This window comes from Otolemur garnettii, unplaced genomic scaffold (genome assembly GCF_000181295.1).
Source record: "Otolemur garnettii isolate 467f Iridium unplaced genomic scaffold, OtoGar3 scaffold00002, whole genome shotgun sequence".
Classification (NCBI taxonomy): Eukaryota; Metazoa; Chordata; class Mammalia; order Primates; family Galagidae; genus Otolemur; species Otolemur garnettii.
In genome coordinates, this window is record NW_003852397.1 from 2,406,999 (window position 1) to 2,430,897 (window position 23,899).

Here is a 23,899-nt window from a genome sequence, read left to right on the forward strand (position 1 = left end):
ACCTTCAGAGAATCCTTGTGTGACGCCTGAAGAGAGCTGCATTTAAAGGACTGAATCAGGCCCAGTGTGGTGGCTCACACCTCTCATCCCCACACTCCGGGAGGCTGATGCTGGAGGATTTCTTGAGCTCAGGATTTCGAGTTCAGCCTGAGCAAGAATGAGACACCCCTCTCTACTAAAAATAGAAAAAACTACCCGGGCATGGTGGAGAATGCCTGTAGTCCCAGCCACTTGGGAGGCTGAGGCAAGAGGATTGCATGAACCCAGGAGTTTCAGGTTGCTGTCAGCTGTGAAGATGCCACAGTACTCTACCAAGGGTAACAGAGTGAGATTCAATCTCAAATTTAATTAACTAATTAATTAATTAAGGACTGAGTCATGTTGGAGCATCAGAGTAAGTTACCTACAGATTAAGTCCCAATCTGGGCAGACAGACCCCCCTCCTGGAGCCCCCTCAGCATGGAGAGGTGGGTAAGGGCTGCTAGGTGTCATCACTAGAGATTTAGGCTTCAGTTATCACATCCTCGTGTAATGCAGAGTAGAAGGACAGGGTCCTTGGTCTCAACTGGGAGCATTATCCTCAATTATTCTCTTTCCCTCACTCTTCATGTTTAACCCTCAACAAACCCTGTGAACTCTACTAGCAAATTATGCCACAAACATCACTCTCTCCCCTTTCACATTGCCACTTTGATCAGGCACCACAGCCCTGCCTGGATGCCTACCCGTTCCCCGTCCCTGCCTTGCAGACTTACTCCTCTATAATCCCTTCCCTAATGAGAGTCAAGTGACCATTTTAAACTGAAATCAAATGTCAGTTCTGCTTCAGCAGCTTCCTTTGTACTCAGAATAAAATCCAACCCTTGCTTCAAAGTCCTACTTGATCTGGTTCCATTTTCTCCAGCTCATCTCTCCCCCTTTCTCCCCCTCTAGCTTCCTAGCCTTGCCTCTGGCCTTCTTCCTGTCCTGGGATGTGAAAAGGCTGGTCCCAAACTCGGGACCTCTGCACTCACTGCTCCTCCTCCCTGCCACTTCTTCCCCACAAGACTGGCTCTTTGCTGTTACTTCTTCAGAGAGACCTTTCCATTTGCTCAGTCTGAAGGAGCCTAGTCCCTGTCTATCACAGAATCCTGCTCTTGTGACACCTGAAGGTTTGGTTGTTGCTGCTGCTGCTATTTACTTGTTTTCCTTGCTTGTGTTGAGGATCTCCACACCCTCAGGGGTCTCCATGAGGGCAGAACAATGTGAATCTTCTCACCATCTTACAACAATCACCCAGGAAAATGCCTCAATAAACATCTGTTGAATGAAAGATGATTACTTAATCATTGTTGTCCCAATATGACCCCATTTGGGATCTATTAAAATCTAAATACTTGGTGAAATACCCTGTATACGGGGTTGGATTTAGCAGTCCTTAGTCGTGTTACTCAATTATCAATTTCGGTGTTGCTTTGCTAATTTTGCCCCTCCCCCATAAAGTAGTGTTGGTGGTGGTGGTTTTAGCTCTTAGCTATCTTTTCAAATTTAGATGTAGGATGGGTAGCTTGCTTTTCCTAGGCAAGGAAGAATCAAACTTGTCTTCACCTTGTAGAAACTTCCCACAACTCCGTTGGGGGTGGTTCTCTGAAGTCCCTAAGCTCGGGCAGTTTAACCCTCACTCTTCACGTTTAACCTTGAAGAAACCCTGTGATTTGAAGAGATCCTTCAGGCCTTTGTTTCCTAAATTTTCTCCTTTGCTTTTCTGTAAGCAGACTAGAATAAATGTCAAGAAAAAAATAGGCATGAAATCTAATTGTAGAGTAGACTTAAATGAAGATGAGTCAATTGTTAAATACATGACTGGGCTTGCTGGCCCCTTGGTTGAAGATATTTGTATAATTCATCCATGGGTAGAGGTCTAACAATAATATCTACCGGCCAATATACATTAAAAGTCCACACGTGTCACACAGTGGTTTAATCCTTACCTAGATGAAGGTGAAATAAATTGATGGTTCCTGGAAGAATTCAGGTGTTATTGTATGGAATCAAGTAATTCAACAGATGGTGCCCTGCTGTGAACTAAAATAAAAATGAGCGGTTCCTTGTTCCTTTGCCATGAAAGTGGCAGTTGGAAAGTCCCAAAATTTCGAGGAATCACAGGAGACATAAAGTTGAATGTTGGATACAATGCTGCCTTCAAGTTGTTGGCCTTCGTGAGACAGACAAATAGACCAGTTCAATCCCGAATGCTGAGAGCCATAAAAGAAGCAAGGACAAGGCACTGGGGGAACACGGGCTTGTCCAAGAAGTGACGTGCAGGCTGAGTTCCTGAAGAAGGCAGAGGGGCCGCTAAGAGGCAAGGACTAGCTGTGGGAAAGGGCATCCTTCATGAGGGGAACTGAAAGCAATTCAATATTGGCAGAGGGCACCAAGTGTGGGGGTGGCAAGGCATGAGAGTGAGAAGTCAGCAGAGCCCAGACCGAGAAATCTTTATCAGCCAAGCTCAGCAGTTTGGAATCCATCCTGTGGTTCCTAGGGAGTCCCCGAGGGACGTAAATTCTGGGAGTGATAGATCAGATCTATCTGAACCAGCCAACCACTGCACAAGGCATGGTGGGGGGTGGGAGGGTGCGGGGTGGGGATGGGCATTCTAAGTGTTTTAGAAATCACTTCCAAGGGGCAGGCCTGGAGGCAGTAGTGGGCAGAGGCTACAAGGACATCATGGTGATGGTGTCATAAGCCAAATTAGAAGCAGTAGGAATGAAGAGAGGAGGAGGAGAGGGAAATAAGGCGACATTCAGGATAACCCCAGGTTTCCAGATGGCCATTCCAGAAGAGAGTACCGCACTTTGCCATATATGATCGAGGGCACTTCCAAGTCAGGAGAGATACGTTCATTTGTTTCTAGGACTCTGAATTCCATCAATCTGCAATTACGGCACTCCTCGTACTATCAGGGGGCTGACCGCAGTAAAGAGGGATACTACACTCCAGTTTCACGTCATCTGAGAAGGAAAAGGACTTGAAAGGTAGTTAACCAGAGGCAGTGGTGGATTACAGTCTGGGGAGGACGAGGGAGAAGAAAATTAGATCTGGGTCAATTTAAAGAATTGAGTCTTTTGGTGAGGAAATAAAGGGAAAATTGGATAGAACAGAATGATTGGTGTTCACAGATGTCGTTTAATTGAGCTATTCCCCAAGGGAAGTGAGCCCAGGGTGCAACTAATAGAATGGAATCTGATAGAACAGAATCTGGCTGAGAAAGCTATCAAGTGAAGAGGTCAGCATTAACACTTAGGCTCTGTACTTTAGTTAGTTGGCTCAGAAACCCCTCAGGTGTAATCAAAACTGCTTCTTGATTGTTATTAGGGGAATCCTCTTCAACCACTTTGCAGAACACACTTAAGTCCTCTGTGGAAGGCTGCAGCTCTTGCATAAGTGTTAGTTTTGCAGACAGAGATAGCATGAGAACCAGAAATGCTGAACTAATTCTGAACCAGCCAACCGCTGCATGAGGCTCATGGGGGCATTCTTAGGAAACCCTCCAAGATACATGCCACTGTTTACAAGCCTTCTGTCTTGAACCCTAATGTTTTCTCCTGGTAAAATTGGCTGGACCAGGAAAAGCCACAAGGCCCCTTTTTGCCTAGAAATAGTGTCCTAAGGTCTGGAGAAGTTTTCCAGTTGGGTTTTATTTTTATTTTATTTTTTTATGTACACATTCATGCATTCATGGGGTACAATGTGCTGATTTCATATAGAATTAGGAATGCTTACCTCACACTGGTTAATATATACCTCATCTCATTTACTTAGTTACTGTGGTAAGACATTTATACTCTACACTACTACACTACTACAACATGTCCACTTGGGTTTTTAAATCCCCACCAATCTGAAGTATTTTTAGAGGGTCCTCGCATTCTCTACATGATTTTTTAAATTTTGTATTTATATGTCAATATTTTTTTTTTTTTTTTTGGAGACAGAGCTTCAAGCTATCCCCCTGGGTAGAGTGCCATGGCATCACAGCTCACAGCAACCTCCAACTCCTGGGCTCAAGCGAGTCTCCTGCCTCAGCCTCCCAAGTAGCTGGGACTACAGGCGCCCGCCACAACGCCTGGCCATTTTTTGGTTGCAGCCATCATTGTTGTTTGGCGGGCCCAGGCTGGGGATTTGAACTCGCCACCTTAGCTGTATGTGGCTGGCGCCTTAGCCACTTGAGCCACAGGCGCCAAGCCTATATGTCAATACTTTAAAAAATTAAACATATTTTGGATTATCTCCATAATTCCTTAAAATCCAGTCCTGCCCCCACAAAGCCAGTCCCACTTTTGTTTACAATCACACTGGTAGCCCCTAGGACTTCACTGCCAAGTGCTAATGAGTGGAAGGGAAAAAACAGAGAAATTATGGAATAGAAGTCATTTTCTAGGTGTGTAAGTAGCTGAGGAGAAATACTTAGAATGCTATGAGCATAGTCAGGAAGAAAGAGCTCTGTGAGTATTCTGCCTTAATAAATGACAAGACATATCATCTACCTTCATCAGAATTGCCCCAGAGGAGAACTCAGGGGACACACCCGCAAAGCAAGCAGGAGGAAAGTTTGTGAACACAAGGTGGCTGGTGGGCCAGGGCTGAAAGCATCAGAGGTTGGAGTAAGGAGAGGGAGAGGAAGCTCAAGTTCAGATGGGCAAGAAGGACCAGAGAGGAAGGAGACCTTAAATACATGGCAAGAACTTTGACTTTCAGAGGGCCCGTCTGGCAGGCACGATTTAACCTGGTTCTTTTTTTCTTCCAAGCCTCTTCCATCTTGGTGGTTTTGTCATGCTGTGAATTCAAGGATGCCAACCTTTGAGCTGTGATTCAGTGCGAATCCTTAGGCCAGGGTGACTTTTTAGACTAGAAGACTTTTGCACTTTTTCAGGTTCTTCCGCCTGTGTAATGAGGAAGAGCATATAGGCAAATGTCACTCCAAGGCCAACACTAGGTTTATTCATTTACTCAGCACACATCGACTGAGCATTTATTCTGTGCCAGGATACAGGAGAGAACAGAAATGGCTCAGTCCCTCCCCACCTGCGGCTTTCTACAGAATCTGGTAATCTAAGGAATGGGTAACATTGCTGGGTTGTGCTAAAGGTATAAATCAGGCATCCTCAAACTATGGCCCGTGGGCCACATGCAGCCAGCCTAGGACATTTGTCCTGCCCACCAGGTGTTTTTGCAACTGCTACCTGTCCTGCTTAGCAGCCGACTAGTCCTGGTGCCCGCAGTCCGGCCCTCCAACGGTCTGAGGGACAGTGAACGGGCCCCCTGTTTAAAAAGTTTGAGGACCCCTGGTATAAATGCTCCTCCTTATCCTAGCACCGCACTTATTTTTATTTCTTTATTTTTACTTTTTCAAAAAGAGTCTCACTCTGTTGCCTTGGGTAGAGTGCCATGGTGTCATAGCTCAGAGCCACCTCAAACTCTTGGTTTCAAGTGAGCCTCCTGCCTCAGTCTCCAGAGCAGCTGGGACTATGGGCACCTGACACAATGCCTAGCTAGTTTTTCTATTTTTTTCATAGAGACGGGGTCTCACTCTTGGTCAGGCTGGTCTTGAACTCCTGAGCTCAAGCAATCCCCCTGGCTCGGCCTCCCAGAGTGACGGGATTACAGGCGTGAGCCACCACATCTGGCTTGCACTTATTTTTTAAACAAAAAGAATAAAATGAATGCCCGTGTACTCCTAAGTCAGTAGCACCAGAGGCTATTCTGATGGTCCCCAGTACCTCCCATTCGAAGAGCAGCTCACTCGGCAGCACCCACAGCATCACCAGGCAGCCTCTGAGACATGCAGAATCCAGATCACTCCCTGGCCCTGCCGACCGGAATCTGCATTCCGTGATCCAAGTGCGGCTTGCACATATCAACATTTGAAAAGCCTCCTTCTCTTAAAATAGGCTTTACAAATGAGGATAGGTTTTTAGGATAGGCTTTATGTATGAGGATAAATCTGAAATATTTTATCTGTACCATTTGAAAATGATAATTTATATTTGATTATTGTTTCTCTGGATGAGCACTGGTTCAGTGGGTCTTTGGCCCAGTCAAGAAAAGTGTGTCTGGTTAGTAGTCTAAAAATAACTTCTCAAGTTCCCTTTATAACTTCTGCATTTCTCATACTCAGTTTTTAACTTTTACTTCCAAATGGTCTATTGGAGGAGAAAAAGTCTTGAACACTTTGACTTTTTTCCGAAGAGGTATGAAACTTTTAACTTTGGAATTTCACTTAGTTAGAATGTTCATTAAGATTTTTAAAAATAATAATAGCCACAAGTCTGGTTATTTGCCAATAACGCCTCCCAGTTGGAATAATCCAAAATTACAATTAACCATCACGAAAGCTTTCTGCCAATTATAGTAAAGATATATATTCCTTAATATCAGCTACAGAAGGGAGTCAATGAGCAATTTTATCTTTATATAAATACCTATGTGGGGAGGGAGAGAGAAACAAAAACAGTTGTCAAGGAGACTCTGTTGCCAAAAAAAAAAAAAAGGTGGCAGTTTTCCATAGTGGAAGAAAACTTTATTTTGAGACTCTCCATGCTGAACAGGCAAGGCAAGTCAGCATGGTTTGGAAAACACTTATTCAGGTATAAACCCTTCACCACCTCAGAGCTCATTGTCCCGCCCCAGGGCTTTCTCCCTGACATTGCCGACACCTGTAAGGCCTTCTCTGCTCCTCAATATCGCCCATTATCCCAGGTGTCTTTAAATTCTCTCTTTCCTGGACTTGGACTACTAACCCTCCCATATGGCATCACGCTATTAACTGACACTTTAAGACATCCAGTCTTCTATTTGTTGCCACTAATATTTTAAGCTCTATAAGGCAGAACTGCAACTACAGGTATATAAGAAAGTTCTGAGTACATAATAGCTGCTCGGTAAATACTCACCCATTGATTGGTTAGCTATGGAAAACTATAATATTTGAAGGAACAGGGGTAAGAAAAGTCTTCATGTTACTTAATTTAAATGAAGCTGAAAATGATTAGAATCAACAAGATTCATAACAGGCACCTGGTCTAAGGTCAAGAGATTTAGGGGTTTCACAGTATTTGGTTACCCTTTTTGTGTTCAGTTCCCCCTTCAAATTAGCTAAAGAACCAAAAAAAATGTATAAAAGGTTCTTTTCAAAGTGTTTCTGTACCCACAAATTTTATCAGTATTAGTAACAACCTTATGATCACAATCAAATGGGAGCTATAAATAAAAGGAACATTCTGATGAGAATTCACAGGCACGTGTCAATCATCTAAGAAGACCTAGCTCAACTTGAAACTTTGTCTACACATGACTCCAGGGTTGACCCCAAAAAGCCCAACATTTATTTTAAAATTTCCCATCAACCATTCTTTTTAATATCTTATAAAGCTTACGCTAAATCTTCAAAGTTCACTAAAAGTCCCATCTCATCCATGAAGCTTTCTTCTAGTACAAAAAACCACCACCCCTCTCTTCTATAAACTGTGATTAGACTGAGATTTCAAACCACTTCCAAGAGTATTGATGCTCATCAATGCTTGGTGTTTCTGTCTTATCTCCCCAGTTAGACTCAAAACCTTTGGACGTACCTATCCAGAGCTAGGTGCATAGATACACGCACAAAGATTGCTAATCAAGCAGAACAGTTCTAGTTCTAGTTACTAAAGAAAGATTCTATTTGCTCAAGCATGGTAGGAAAGGAGGTTTTAGAAGTGCCTCATAAGAAGGCTTTAAAGTCCTAAATAAGAAAGGTGGAAAAAAATATCAAGAGTGAGTTATTTTGTACTTCAAAAATGTTTGGGTCCATAGATTTTTCTGAAACTCATTGGCCATCGATGTAAAATGGCTATGCTTCTGAACACACCATCTTCTCTGTTGAAGCACCGACTCAGAGGCCACATGACTCTTCATGCAGACTAGACTCAGAAGAGCCTATAACACATTCAGCTCACAGCTATATTTTCCCCAAACCAAACGTCTAATCTTTTAACGCTGACCAGTCCTCATAAAACAGCCGTCAGACTATCAAACCTAATGCAAGAATTTTTAAAGTTCCTGGAATAAATGTCTCTCTGAGTATATTTTTTTCTGGTCCTATGGGAAAACAGCACAAGACTCAACTTTATTAGACAACACTGACGTTCCAAATTTCATCATAGTCGGCCTCTCCTTAGCATCCAGACAGCCCCTGTCCCTCACCCTACCACCTCTCCCCTGCGGTTCCCAGTGATAAAGGGAGTTAAAAAAAAAGAACTTCACCCAAGTTCTGCTGACGTCAATGGGGTGTTTGCGTGCAAAGACTGTCTTGTGGATGGGTTGAAAGCAGTATGTTGTAACTTTTCTTCAGGCCTGTATTATTCAAAAACAATCTCACTTCTAAAGGGAAGTATCAAAAAATCCAGAACTCTCTTTCAAGGAAAAATCAGCAAGCCATCCACATCTCCCCAAGGGAGAAAATGCAAAAATAATAATAATAATAAAGTAAAAATAAGAATATAGCCACAAGCACCCACAATATCTTGTCATTTGAGGCTTTTGTTCTCTCTTTCTTTAACATTTTCACTTCTGCCAAACACTGTCCATGAATTTCAGTTTCCATGGAGCTTTCTGATTATGGTTCTGAACATTCAGATATCTGCTAAGAACCATTTGCCCCAAACAAGAAATCATTATTTATTAAGAAAAAATAAATGTCAGATGTTGGGTTTTGTGCTACATAGTGGGGGAGAGTGATTAGCTAAAGGAAACTAAATTAAAGAGATATTCTTGCTCTCAAACAGTTACAATCTAGTTAGGCGACAGTTATATATTTTGTCTTGTATACCTTGTATATATTCAAGGAACATCGTCTACAAGCCTGAGATGTATATAAAATAACTGAATAAAGCTTTAAACAGCAATTGGTCAAGCAAAGCAAGAAAGGTCAGTGTGTGCTAGATGCGTATGGCCAACCCAAGTGCATCCCAAGACATGTGAGCACAGACTAGTGGGGATCTGGGAACAGGGCTGAGATGCCCCCAAGGAAACGTTTTATCTACCTAATCCTTAAGACTGTGTCCTGAATTATACCCCCTCCTAAGATAGCAGGCAGGAAAACTAGCCCCGTGACTTGGAACTGTTCTTGTTTACAAAGCTGTGTCAACTATTAAGTTCAAAACAAGAGTGTACTTCTTTTTCAATTTCTATATGAAAAGGAATCCTTTCATTCCAGGAAAGATGGTGTTACCCAAATGAATCACAGAATTGTTCCTTTGACATGAAGTTCAGATTTGTGGTTGTTAAAAACACAACTTCCAAACAGAAAATGCTGTGTAATCGTCAAGTAGCTTGTTCCTCTGGGTCTTCTGTTAGGTGTAGGGTACAGACCAGGTGACAAGTTACTTCAATTCATTTCAGTTCCAGAAACTATGTGTAAGGAGCTGTTCTTGGGGTGATAGGAAAACCAGAGAAGACAATGTCTTCAAAATCGTGAGACAAAAAGATGAAGAAGACAGGGTCCCTTCCCCGTCTCCCCAGTGGACTCACTTCTCCACAAAATCATGTTAATGTCCCACAGCACAGGGGCAGAAACACAGCCAGTCTGACAATCTTAACCCTTACGGCTTCCTTTTTTTCCCCTTGCATAAAAAGTCCATCAGTTAAGGTAAGTGTTTTATTCAGCATTTGAATTTTTACTATTTTTGTCTTAAAGAACAAACCTACCTCTATAGACATTATCTTTACTCAAAACTCCCAGAGCACTTTATCTAGAACTCCCAGGAGATGCTCACATTCTCTCCCCTGCCCGACGACTGTTTTCAGGTGAGTGTTGGGGTACTCACTGTCCTGCTCCTCCGTTAGCACAAAAGCTGCATGAGGGCAGGGGCTCTGTTTGCTGGTCGCCCATCAGGTGATGAACCCAGTGCTTGGAACCCAGCAGGTGCTCAGTAAAGAGCTCACCACTCTCTGCCTGGCACAGTGGCTGACTCCAGCACTAGAGAATGAGTCATGGTCCACTCAGATTCTCTGCTTTCTGAGGGCTAGAGTGTGTCTCTAATTATTCCTTGTACTCCACAAAATATACACTAGGGACTCGGTGAATGTGTGTCATGTCAATGAGCAGAGTCCCAGCACCTCAGAGTCAGCTCGGCCATACACAGGTATTCAGTGTCCTCTGTACCCATTTCAGCTGCCCGTGACAGGGCCCCCCCAGAGTGATGTGATGATTGAAGAGGAATTGACTGTATCTTTATCCAAATAGGATACTATTCAAATACATGAAAGGGCACTGTCCTTCCCTTCCTGAAGATTGTATTTTCTAGCAGAGAATCGTTGCTGAGCACAAGCTGGTAAAACCCAGGTGTCTGCCTGTGAGTTGATCTACACACTACAGCAATGTGCTTCCTAGCACTGTACGGGCTCCAGAATCACCTGTCAATCTTGTGAAAATACAAATGCCCAGCCTCTACTTCAGATCCATGGGGTCAAAGGATCTGAGGTGGGGCTTGGCTATGCAATCTTTACCTAGCCAGGTTCGAAAAACCCTGAGATAAGAACATTTTTAGTTTTAGACTCAAGAAAGACATATTTTGGGGCCAGGGATCCTTACATCTCGAGAGGGAGAGCGAAGGAGGAAGATGTGAAGACATTTCCTCATCTAGCTCCATAGCTGGTTTAGGGTCCCATGAGGAGAGCAGTGAGGTGGAAAAGTAAAGAGAGCAGGTGAAGCTGCAGGCAGTACAGCCCCAGGGCTGGAAGGGAAGCCGGAAGGGGCTGGAGGTCAGCAGCAGATACCGACAACTCACACCCCAAAGCACAAGAAGAGCCAGGGCAGGAGAATCAGGACAGACCGCTGGTCACACAGCAGCTGTGCTTGACAGATCGACTTGAGCACATGCAGACACCCTGCTGGGGACTTCCAGACTAATCGAGGAAGAAACCTCTGCCGGGAGAGTCATTCATTCATTCGTTTTACGTGTAATTTTTGGAGCACCCACTCTTGCTTAGCCCAACACTATTGGAATCTCTGGGATTAGAAGAGAGGGCAGGAATAAGCAGAGAAGCCTGTTTAGGATATGTGAGTTCTTAGTGCTCAGGCGACTGTTGGAGGTTCCTGGCACTAGTAAAGTCCTGGGGCATTAGGAATATAATTTGCATACTTAAGGTGGAATTAGGTATATACAAAGAGATAAGAGTGGGTATTTTTTTTTCCTGACTTTTCACTGGGGAAAAAAAAGAGTAATCATTTTTTGGATTTCCTATATCTTTTTTAAAAGTTCCATGCACTCAGTAGTCATTTCTTGGGATGCCAGGCAAGCATTGTCCACGGAGTTGGACTGGTCTTATTTCCCACTTTGAGCCAGAGTGCTCAGGAAAATTGCAAGTGGGGTGCGGCCTTGCCTTTGTTCTGGATGCAGCTGCCTCTGCCTGGATAAGCTAAGAGCCCAGGGTAACGGTCTTGATCGTGAGCTCACGAGAGGCTATGAGAGGATAAACAGGCCGCCACATGAACGCAACGCTCTCTAATTACAAGGCCCCACAATGGAAGGAAGGCTGGCAGACAGGCAGACACATTCCAATTACACTAATACACCTTGTAAACATCAAATATTTTTATTCTGAGATTAAAGAGAGCCTGTATCCTCACAACACTCCTGAGACTGTGCATCTCAGGGCTGTTGCCAGTGCTGCTGGTGAAACAGGATTTCCTTTGGTTAAAATAGACTTTCACAAAAATAACAGTCTCTCAAGTCTGGAGGTGGTCAAATGTGACTTCCACTGCAGACTGTCCAAAATTTCAATTGTAGTTCTTAAGAATCTTTCAAAAAGAACAAAGTTCATTCTCAGAGGAAACTGATTAATCTATCCTTGTTTTTCTTCTAGTTTTTGCCCTAATCATACAGAGTTCTGTGGTCAGTTGGTTCCCTTGGTTAAGGCTTGGTGGTACTGGCCCTTGAGGCTTCCATGTGGTTGCTGTCTGGGTCACCAGTCTTCACTCAGCATCAGCTCTTCCTGGGTCACTGACAGAATGAAACCAGCCATATTCTTTCATTCAGATAAGATGGAGTCCAGTGGCCAGAAGGTGCAAGGTGAATGCCTGGGTACCTAGCCACTTGTTCCAAGATAATCTAAGGAGAAATAGTGATGAAATTGAGCAAAACCATGCATATGCCTTTCTGACCGTGGGCCTTTTGGTGAGTCATTATTATATGGGAAAATAGTCTTTGAAGCTCCTAGTTTTATATCAGAAATAATTGCTAAAACTAATAAATTAACTTCCAAAGGAGTAGGTTCTCCATTTAAACCAGTTAAATAATTCATGTAAGATGAAAACTCCTTCTGTTTCAGGTAACGAAACATCATAGACTTGGTGATTTTGGAACCCCAGAAATGCATTTCTCACAGCTGTGGAGGCTGCGCCAAGACCACGGCCAGCAGCTTCTGTGTCTGGTGAGGGCCTACTTTCTGGACCATAGAGATTTCCTTTTCCTTGTTTCACATAGTGGAAGGGTGAGGGTCTCTCTTGGGCCTCTTTTATAAGGATGATAATCCCTTTCATGAGGGATCCACCCAGATGAAGTAATCACCTTTCAAAGACATTACCTCCTAATACCTGACCCTTAAGGGTTAGGGCTTCAAGGTAAGAATTTTGGGGGAGACATGAATATTCAGACCATAAGACCTCCTTAGTGTGAATGACTCCACATTATAATGGTAGCTCTTTGTGGATGGTCTGCTGAATAGTGGGAGGCAACCAGTCTTCAGATGGACATCACAGTTTCAATGACTAAAAAAGACAGAGAATCCTTGAAAACTGTCTCATCATAACATGAAACATCACTTGTAAGGTCTCTACTGCATTAATTTGAATTTTTATGTGTCATTTCCTCAAAGTGGGTGTTCATGCTACAAATTGGAGGAAATCAAGCCATTTGGGGTCTTCTACCAAAGACAGTCTCTCTGACACAGGATAAGCAATGTGATCTGGAAATCCAGGTCCAGGGACCCTTCTGCTTTAGTAGCTTTTATGAAAAAGCTTCAAGATACCTGAAGACTGCCTGAACAACTCAAAAGGTGGGAGGTGGGGGAAAGAGTCCAGAGAAAAGACATATTTGTCCACATCCCCATGTCCACCTACCCCCATCCCATCCCACCCTGGGCTTTGTACAGAGTAAGGTTAACATCAGGGGAGCCCTGAGGGGAAGGTGCCGTTATAAAGGGCAGCGCACAATGAGTGAGAAACAAAAGAGCGGAAGTGCTTCCATGCCTTACGCATCTGGGTTGAGGAGAGTTTGGGCTCACCTTTGAAGCACAGCAGCCACAGTATTCACTGGCTTATTCAGTGAACACCCGCAACGTAATACTTACCTACTGTTCAACGGGCTCTGAATGAAAAACAGATTAGACAAAGCCCAGGACCTCAAGCTGCTTAGAGCCTGGTCTGATACAACAGATAGACAAGTAAACGCTGAGGCCAACAGAGTCACTGAATCGGAAAGCTGTCGTCAAAAGATCATTCTGGCTAAGGAGGAGAAGACAGATTCAAGAAAGGCCAGACTGAAAGCAGAGAGACCAGTAGAAGGCCATGACCCAAGGTCAGAGCATGGCACCAGGGCTTGTACCATGGCAGTGACCACGGCAGTAGCAGTGGAGAATACAAGAGAACTGGAGGTGCTAGGCTTAGGGGACAATCTGATGGGCTGACTCACAACAGGGTATAAGGAAGGAGGAGGGATTGCATTTCAAATGACTCCCAGGTTCTTGGGTGCCAGAAGAAGAACACAAGAGGAGAAGTTTTGAGGAGGGCATGTTGGATTGTAAGTTGAGATTCTTGTTGCACATGCAGGTTAACAGTACAGGAAAGAGGATGCTGAATAAATATATTTAGGTATTGTCAGGTTGTTAAAATAAAGTTAACTAATGGCATCACCCAGGGAGAACACGGAGAATGGGAAGGAAGGTGAATAGGCTCAGAGCTGGCTCAGGGATAGGCAAAGCCTTGGCGCTTGAAATACTGGAGCTATATTTTTTAATTAGGAAAGAGTATAGTGGAAAAATCACAATGAGATACCATCTCACCTGATTTAAAATAGCAATTATCAAAAAGTCAGCAAATAACAAATGCTGGTGAGGCTGTGCAGAAAGGGGCATGCTTGTCTGCTGCTAGCGAGGACATGAAGTCATACAGTCATTATAGAACATGGTATTGAGTTTCCTCAAAAACTTAAAAATAGAACAACCATATGACCCAGCAACCTGGGCATTAATCCGAAAACAAAGAAATTGCTCTATTGAAGAGACATCTGCACCCTGTTTACTGCAGCACTATTCACACTAACCAAGAAATGGAATTAGCCTAATGGCCCATCAAGGGACGGATGGGTAAGAAATCATGGTTATGTGGTCAATATACAATGGAATATTATTCAGCCACATAAAAAGAATAAAATTCTGTCATTTGCAATAGTCTGCATGGAACTGGAGGACATTACATTAAATGAAACAGGCCAGACACAGAAGGACAAATATCAGATGTCCTCACGCATGGGTGGTTGGTGAAAAAAATTGATCTCATGGAGGCAGAAGAGAATGGTGGTTACCAGAGGCCGGGAAGGGGAGAAGGGAGGGGGAATGAAGAAGGGGTAGTCGATGGAGACGGAAGTACAATTAGATGGAAGAAATAAGATCTAGTGTCTGGTAGTGCAAAAGGGCAGCTGTCGTTAACAATAATTTATGGTATATCTCAAAATAGGTAGGAAAAAATAACTTGAAGTGTTTCTAACACAAAGAAATGATAAATGTTTAAGGTAATGACTATCCTAATTACCCAGTTGTGATCATGGCACACTGTATGCTTGTATCTCACATACCCCATAATATGTACAACTTAGATATCAATAAAAAAATTTTTTAAAGTACAGTGGAAAAGTATAATAGGAATGAAAATAATAAAGAAATACTACAGACAGAGAGATTGCCCTACTATAAGCAGGGTTCCCTTCAGCCAAAATTCACTGTATTTGATTATAAATACTAAATTCTTACTATCTGATAAACTTGATAACCATCTTCTAGTTCAAATTTCTTTTTTCCCTTTCCCTTAAGATTCGTGTGGGGATTGTTGCACTAAAAATGACTTTATTTCCAATTCCAAAATCATTTTAACGTCTCATAAAAACTGAAAGTGATGCTTCTGTGCCGAAATGGGTGAGTATGTTGAGGCCTGCCTCCTTTTATGAAATCAAGTCCATATCAAACATTTTTTTTTTTTTAGCTAGCATTACTAATACATTACAAAGACTCACGTTTCTTTAAATGGAAAATAAAAGTCCACTTTCCCATAACTTAGATCAGAAAGGCTGCTTCTTGTTTGCTAGGGGGTTTTTATAGTTGCAGTTTAATTTCTGGATGATTTTCTTTTACAAGGCAAGGAAGACGCAGATCCTTCTGCAAAAAGAGGAACTTTCACAATTAGTGAAAACCAAGAGTGCTGACACGAGGGCCTGGGGGAAGATGATATTAGCACAGCGCGTGATGAAGAGAAGCACAGGCCTCCCCCCACCTTCCCAGCCTGTGCTGGACACACACACACACACACACACACACGTGCCCAGGACTTACTGCTGCCCATCACGTGTTTGATCTGATTCCTAAAACAGGTACCACAAGAAAGAGCAAAATGCCTGTCTTTGCTTCTAATATTGAAACCAGCTGTGTTTATTCCTCTCCAGCCACCTCTTCATCTACTCCCCCCCCTCCCAGCCTCACCAAATAGATTGCTCAGACAAAACGTTTTCAGGGCAGACAGGCAGACTTTCAACTCCACGGTGCATGTGGCTAGTTAGCAAAAGCCTTTTGTGAGCTTATTTTCCAAACTGCAAGTACCCAGGAGAAGCCATGGTGATATATAAAAAGTTGTCCTTTCCTTAGAAGGAGAAACTTCAAAGCAATTTCTGACATCCCAGAATTCACTGCTTTTCCAGTAAATATCATCTGTTGGAGCCAGAACATTTTAGACTTTTGGATAAATTCAAAGATAAAGGGCTTGTGTTTAGTGCAGAATTTCTATTTGTGTTCTGAGCCAGAAAACCTCATCTTGGCTGGGCCCAGGGGCTCACGCCTATAATCCTAACACTCTGGGAGGCTGAGGCGGGTGGATTGCTTGAGCTCAGGAGTTCGAGACCACCCTGAACAAGAGCGAGACCTCGTCTCTAAAAATAGCCATGTGTTGTGGCGGGTGCCTGTAGTCCCAGCTACTCAGGAGGCTGAGGCAGGAGGATCACTTAAACCAGTGGTTCTCAACCTTCCTAATGCCGCGACCCTTTAACACAGTTCCTCATGTTGTGGTGACCCCCAACCATAAAATTATTTTTGTTGCTACTTCATAACTGTAATTTTGCGACTGTTATGAATCGTAATGTAAATATCTGATATGCAGGATGTATTTTCATTGTTACAAAGAGGTCGCGACCCACAGGTTGAGACCTGCTGACTTAAACTCAGGAGTTTGAGGTCACCGTGAGCTATGACTCCACAGTACTCTACCCAAGGTGAATGAGTGAGACTCTCTCAAGAAAAAAAGAAAAGAAAAGAAAACTCTGTCAACTGGATATGTAGAACATCATAAGCAGGTCACTCAGAGAGAGTGGGACAAAGTTCATGTTGGCTTGATGACCCTTTCTTTGAAGAGCCACCCAGCAAGTCCATGGGCAGGACCCAGGGGTGGGTGCCGTGGCAAGGAACGCAGAGCGTCAGGGGCACTGATTGGAAGGAGTGATCATTGCAAACTGACGGGCAGGCAATATCATAGGAAGGAAGATGTAAACTTCTTCCTTGATATCCAACGTTTAAGGACACGATAAATACTGTAAAAAATAGTTGGTAAAAGAATAATTGCGATATTAATTTTGAGTCATTTATATGTATCTGTTACAAAATTTCTGTTAATGAACTATAGGGTCTCTCTTGGCTTTTGAGGGGATTGTTTGGTCTAATTCATGTCCAGTACCCTCACTTATCAGATGTCCTTTCTGTGCCCAGCCTGGGCTCCCATTTCACCGTCATTCAGAATCACCACAATGTTTCCGCAGAGACTTCACCCAAAGCTCGGTTGGACCACGGGTGGTTTGCTGCTGCCACAAGTCACCTTCCACTCCGTAGAGAATCAACCTCAAGCAAAGCCGGTCAACATTTTTATTGCTAAGGGGAATTGTTCACTTGTCCATTACTGAAAGCCCCCAGGTGAGATCTCTAGCTCACTAGATCATAACAATCTCTCTTCTGTCATGTGCAAAGTAAAATCTCAAGACCTCTGAAATGAAGAAATTTCTGAGTCAACCCAAACCAAGGTAGTACAAAGACACTGTCTGGAGAAACAAAACGGGGGCGGGGGGCGGGGTAGAAACATACACAGAGCAATGACACGACCAGAATGATGGAGATTTAATTGAACTGAGACCGGGACGAGAAGTCAGAAAAACATCTCAGCTCCACTTTGCCCCTGATTTGCTGGTCAGCCCTTCACTTCCCCATTGCTGGAATCCTTTTATTATATAATTTCAATTATCCATCCATCAATCTAGAATACACAAAGTTGTTTGCTTTATTCATTCACATACATATCTGCATTGAGTTTTACATTTGGTTAGTGTGAAAAGCAGCATTTTTCAAACATGTACTCTGCGGGAGAAAATTGAATCTCCAATTTTCTTCGTATCAAAGGAATAGGGTAATCTATAATTAGAGGCTTAATAGTGGAGAGTGGTCCCTAGCCCAGGCCTGACACCCTTAGACCTGGACAAATGATTTTCTTTCTTTCTTTTTATTTATTTATTTATTTATTCATTTTTATTTTTGGCAGCTGAGACAGTCTGGGTTGTAGTTCCAGATTGAATATCATCAAGTCAGTAGTTGATAGAGTCTCTGTGGGTTCAGAGTTTAGTTGCCGAAACTCAATGTCAGTCAGCTGAGCCGACAGAGATCATAAATCTAGACCATGAGCTCATGCTGTCCAAACCCCTCTAAGAGCGACTGAGCAAGTGGAATGCAAATGAATGCATGAGCTGGCCTGGTTTGAGAACTGAGTGTGCTGGTCTGTGGGGGTTTCCCTTTCCCAGCCAGTAGACCCACTATGGGTCAATTGCTCAGTGAGCTCAACTTCCCATCACAGGATGTTGGGTCTTGTTGGGGATAGCTCGTGCTAAAGGTACTACCCAGGAGTGCCCATCTGCTCCAAGGCAGATCTCAATACCAAGGACAGAAGCTGGCTGTCCTGAAATAGAACACACTCTTGTCTAAACGCAGCTTATTCCATGGTTTGCCTCTTCCTGGGCCCCATACATAACACTCCCTTCTGTGACTGCAGCCCAACAACTACCCAAATTGAAATTCTGCTGAGGAAGCACAGCTCTCTTAACATGGTATGTTCCAGGATTTTGCTGACAACATCCTCAGACCATCGGCAGCATCATAACACACGCTCCCTTAAAGTAGTGGTTCTCAACCTTCCTAATGCCGCGAGCCTTTAATACAGTTCCTGTGGGTCGTGACCCACAGGTTGAGAACCGCTGACTTAAAGTCATCTCTTTCATTTTCTATTGATCCTTCTCAGCTTTCTTTTCCCAGGACACATTTCCTTGTCATAAATTGGTTTGACTTTAGCAAGAGCCACACTGTGGGACTGGATGGACCCAGGCAGCAAGTCCTGGAGAGGGAGAGGGCAGCTGGCGTGGCAAAGCACCTCATTTGGGCAAGTCAAGTGAGGAGGGCAGAGGTGAGCAGGAGGCCAGACCGTCAAGGCCTTCTTCACCCGCTGACAGCCAGAAAGCTTCTTGTTCAGCTTCCTCCTCCTTGCCCATCATCTGAAGAGAGAAAGAGCAAAACCACACTGCTGTGGGCCTTAGACGCCAACAGTCAGAGAAGCAGCCCTGAGCTGGGTGGAGCCTGAGCAGGGGTCCGTGACAGATCGGGAGGCAGGAGGCTGACGGGAGAGGGGATGGAGGAACAGACATCAGGGAGAGGGGATGGAAGAACAAAACGTTAGCGGCTAAGTGAATGGCAATAGAGAATCTGGGGAGAAGTAGGGAAGCGAGAGGCTTCCTACAATTTGGAAGCACGAGAGAAGAGGACAGAGAATACAAACAAATTGTTGTAAACTATGTAAGTAAAACTCTCAAACCTCAGCAAAGTTCTCAGAGCAAGGTGGAACCCCTGCTTTTGCTGTGCTTCCTTAAATGCTGCACTTGGAAACTGGACCACATGGCCCAAGCTGTGCAGTGGTTCTCAACCGTCCTAATGCCACAACCCTTTAATACAGTTCTTGTGGGTCACGACCCACAGGTTGAGAACCGCTGAGTTAGTGGGAAGTGCAGAGCTGGGCACACACAGTAGCACCTGCAAGGCCTCCCTTGTTGTCATATCTAGAGAGGAAGAGCCAGATTAGTGGATAAAGAGAGAAAAAAAGAGCTAGGCACCCCTGCAGCAGCCTCCTGGGCTGTCAAGGCCTGACCTCAGCCCTCCCCAAAGTGCCTGCCCACCCCCAATCCCATTGCCCAGCTCCCTGGCCCTCCCTCATACCTATTGTCCCTTCCCTAGAGTATTGACCCTAAGAGCAATATTGATGCTGCTTCATCTCAGCCCGCCCTGCCCCAGCCCTGGTTCCTTCATCCTCCCAGCAACTCTCAGTCTTGGTACATTCACCATTTTGTTCATTCCAACAACTCATGAAGACCTTGGTAGACAATCCCCATTCCCAATAGATTACATCCCAGTAAAGGCTGATTCTTTCTCAAGCAATAAATTACTCAGAAGCCAGGATGAGCACCACCAAAGCTCTCCAAGGATAGGAGACCCACTTCCAGACGCCTCAAAAAAGGAGATAAACCAATGCAGAAAAAGGAGGTAAACTATTCCAGAAACCCACACTAGTTTAATCTGATGAGGGTGGGGAGTGGGTACAGATTATGCAAGGATCCAGCATCCTCCCTGCCCTAGACCTCATGCACCAGACTTGGGGCAATAAGAGTAATTCTAGACCTCGCTCACCTGGAGACAAAGGTGCTGTTGATCTCCTGCCCTGTCAAGCTTGGCTCATGAATAGAGCAACTTAAATCCTGCATAGAGGGAGGTGGAGGCTGGGAAATTGCTGTGAGGGGCAGGATGGCAAGGTCTGGGCACCCAGAACCTCTGATGGGCACAGGGCAAGGGCGTCAGTCACAGAGAGGTGCTCTCAGGAGTGGGAAACAGGTTGGAAGTAAGGAAGGAATGTAATATGCTGGGGACCTACCAACTAAGGAGGTCAGTAGATGCTGGGTGTATGTCATCTCTCTTAATTCTTGCATTGTAGGAAGCATTGACTCTATTTTTCAAGCAAAATACCTGAGGCTGGGTTTCTCCTAAGTTGTAGCTAATTAATGGTGGGTCTTAGATTTGAACACCTATCTGCGTATCTGATCCTACAACTTGGGCTTATTCTCACAGCACCAGTGAGTGTGGAGCAGACACCAAGGACCAACACAGACTCAGCCCTAAAATTGCCATGTGTGAAACCAAATGGTACCTGGGACTTCTGGTGCTGGATGGAGAGAAGAGTGGGGCGACAGGTAAGTCAAATCTGGCCATGTGTCCATGGTGGTTGAAGTGGAGGACAGCTGAGCCCAGGCTTCGGGTATTATCCTATTTTTGTAAACTTTTGGAATTTTCTGTGGACAGTCAAGATAACACACAATTTTCCTGGTCTAAACAAATGCTCTGGTTCTGTGCTTCCTTTGATTATAAAACTCAGCATTCTGGGTAAGAAAGAATTCTCACTCTTCTAGGAATTTGTTTCTGTGCTGGGTAAGTACACACAGGCAGAGTTCCATCGAATAAAATATTTTTAGCAATTTCATGTTGCATGAAATAAGAGACTTAATAAAGAGCCTTTTCTCATTAAAATGTTAAGTGAAAAAAGGATATAAAACTGTATTTAAATGGTAAAATGAATTTTATTTAAATACATATATAGGAGAAGGAAATATACAAAGAAATAATGGTAGAATTAATTCTCTGATTTTTACAAGCTTGATATTGAATGTGTATTAATTTTAGGAACAGCAGAAAGATATTTTAAAGAAAATTTGTTTTCTTAATGGACTTCAGGGACAGAGAACTGGATCAGTTAAAGTCTTTGGTCCACAACACTGTCATCATTGGTCCAGCAATGCTTTCTCAATGTTTAATGACAGCCCCTAAGACCCTAATTGCTAAGGTTATTTCTAATCTTTACAGAAATAAAGAAGGGGAGTTAAGAAACTTGACCAGGGCACACATTGATTTTTGAACTCATATCTTCTGACTCCAAAGCCTGTCTTTCTCTGGCACCCCTTGCCGCTTCAGTTTCACACTCCAGAGTAAAGAAAGGAAGAACAGACCCCACAAACAGATGCCGGGAAGAGAATGACTAGGACTTTACATCTCTGACTGTGGGTTTCCTCTGCCCTGTCCTGATTCATATTGCCCAGCTGTCTGAGCCTGGCCAGAATGGGGCTGATTAATCATCATCTGGCCAAGAAGAGAAGCTAGCCTGTCCTTCCATCCCCTGACCCGAGAAACTGAATCCCAACACCTAAGAGTCCCAAAAGACTCTATGGATTGGTCACTTCTGATTATCCTGCCACATGGCCATTCTCCATTCAGCTACCTGTCTGTGATTTAGTTATAGGCTTCGGAAGAGAGAAATCTTCCCACAATTGCATCTAGGGGAAATAGGCCCAGATCACCTTCCTCTCCCTCTGACAGCAGAAGCTGCCGTGGTCAGCCTGATAACTGTGATGAAGGACAGAGTGCAGGGGGCAGGTTTGGGTCTCTAGGGAGCTTAGAGATAGACAATGAAGACAGGAAAAAGTCTAGAATCTGAGCCAGAAATTAAGATGATGCTCTGGACAATTGCCTAGATGGGCAACAGGTGCTGCTGGCCTCTTGGGTTAAGTGAGCAGGGTGGCCGGTTCAAAACCAGCTTGGATAGTGACCCGGTCAGCAAGCCAGGTCTGCAAATTACAGATGATGTTGAGTCCTAAAGCAAATAGAATTTATTTTCCTACTCATGAAATATGAAGACACCTGCTCCTTGGCAGGAAAGTTCTTGTTCTATGAAGTGTGTTGAACAACTCAATGAATGGGATGATATACATAGCTCTATTTTACAACAAATTCCCCCTGAAATGGCCAAATCATTTCCCCTGGTGAGTACGCTGCCCACCGCACACCAATTCCCCCGTGGTAGGTTAACCACTGTGGCGGCACAGCTGTGTGTGGTCTCTCACACCCACCTAGACGTCCCACGGCCAGTGCTCAGTTCAATCTGTTTTCCACACAGTTGGAGATCTGGGTGTTAATCAGTAACAAGGCCACCTATACTTGGTCTCTTCTCTGTTTACTCAAATTACAAGAACCAGTTGTACCCTGGGCTTCACAGCCTCCTCAACTATAATGAAAACAGAGAGTTATCAGACTTGGGAGAAAAACAGCCCAGGAGAGTTTGGGATCACTTTCTTCGTTGAACTGACAACTAAGAGGCGATACATATCACGGAAATATATCATCCACCTTTGCTAATAAACAAGTGTAAACTAAGACTGACTACGATAGAAGTTAATTCCTAAACAGTAATTGCTAAAGAAAATGGGGCCTGATTCTCAGTAGTAGGCAAAGAGTGAATCTACAGTGAATGGATTAAAGTAGCTCATTGGTGATTGCTAAATAATATGGTCAATTGCTTTGACCTCAGTTGTCTGGCTACCAACTTTAGCAAGACGTAGCTGCTTGTCTGCTTTTCTCAAGGTCCCTTTGGGCCACCTAGATTTGACTGTCTCGCCTCATAACTGGCTATAATTCTAAACACTAATCCTGAAATATATAAAGACTTAAGATAATTAAAATAGGAAAGCAAGCACTTGGCCCTCAGTTAGAAACCTTTTGGATATTTTTGCCAAATGAAGCGTTCCTTGCTCTGTTTAAAAACAGGAGCAGAAAATATTTTATCAAATACCTTTAATTATTTGAAGAATGAGATGTTGGTTATTAAGTAGAGTTCAATTCTTTATTTTTGTGATTCAAAACTGAGGAGCCTTATGTCAAGTTAATTTACCTTCAAAAGCACCTAGCCTTTATGTTGCATGAAATAAGAGACTTAATAAAGAGCCTTTTCTCATCATAATTTTAAGTATCTGGTTTTAGCAGATGTGGGTATTTTGTTTTTGTTTTTTGGTTATTGTTGTTGTTTTTAGCATAAAGGGAAAATGGTGGGGGAAATACGTGTTATATTTTATTCAACCCCAAATGTGAAAAATAGTTTAAGAGACTCTGCTGACAAGGTTGCAGCTGGGTTCATTGAAGCCTAATTTACATGCTGGTAATACACAATCCTGCCCAGAGTGCTGCCTACCACTGGGCTGAGACCATGGATGGCTTGCTGTGCAATATTAGTAACAACAATAGGCAGGACATTAGCACAAATGTTTTGAATGAAGCCCCCGACCTCTATTTCAAGGTTTACAAAAATCTACAATTTTCCAGGCAGTGGTAACCACAGAGAAACCAGCCTTAATTATAGAAGAAAAAAAAAAAAAACAAAAAACAGCAACTGCACATATGGCTGTGACTACTGAACTCCTCAAGCACTGTGACTCAATCCTACATTCACTGTTGTAGAAATGCACTAGAATCTGGGGACCCAGAGCTAGCTAAGGTTATGATTCATGACCTCAAGGAGGTTAAGGTCTTTAACACGTTAACTTAAATCTTTGCATGTTTTCTGAATCATAAAAAGCTGATGGAAAAAAAATGAACAATAAATTAAATCCAGGCAGAAAAACAAGTGGCCGTATAGAAGAAAATGAAGAGAGGATGTCGTATAAAAATG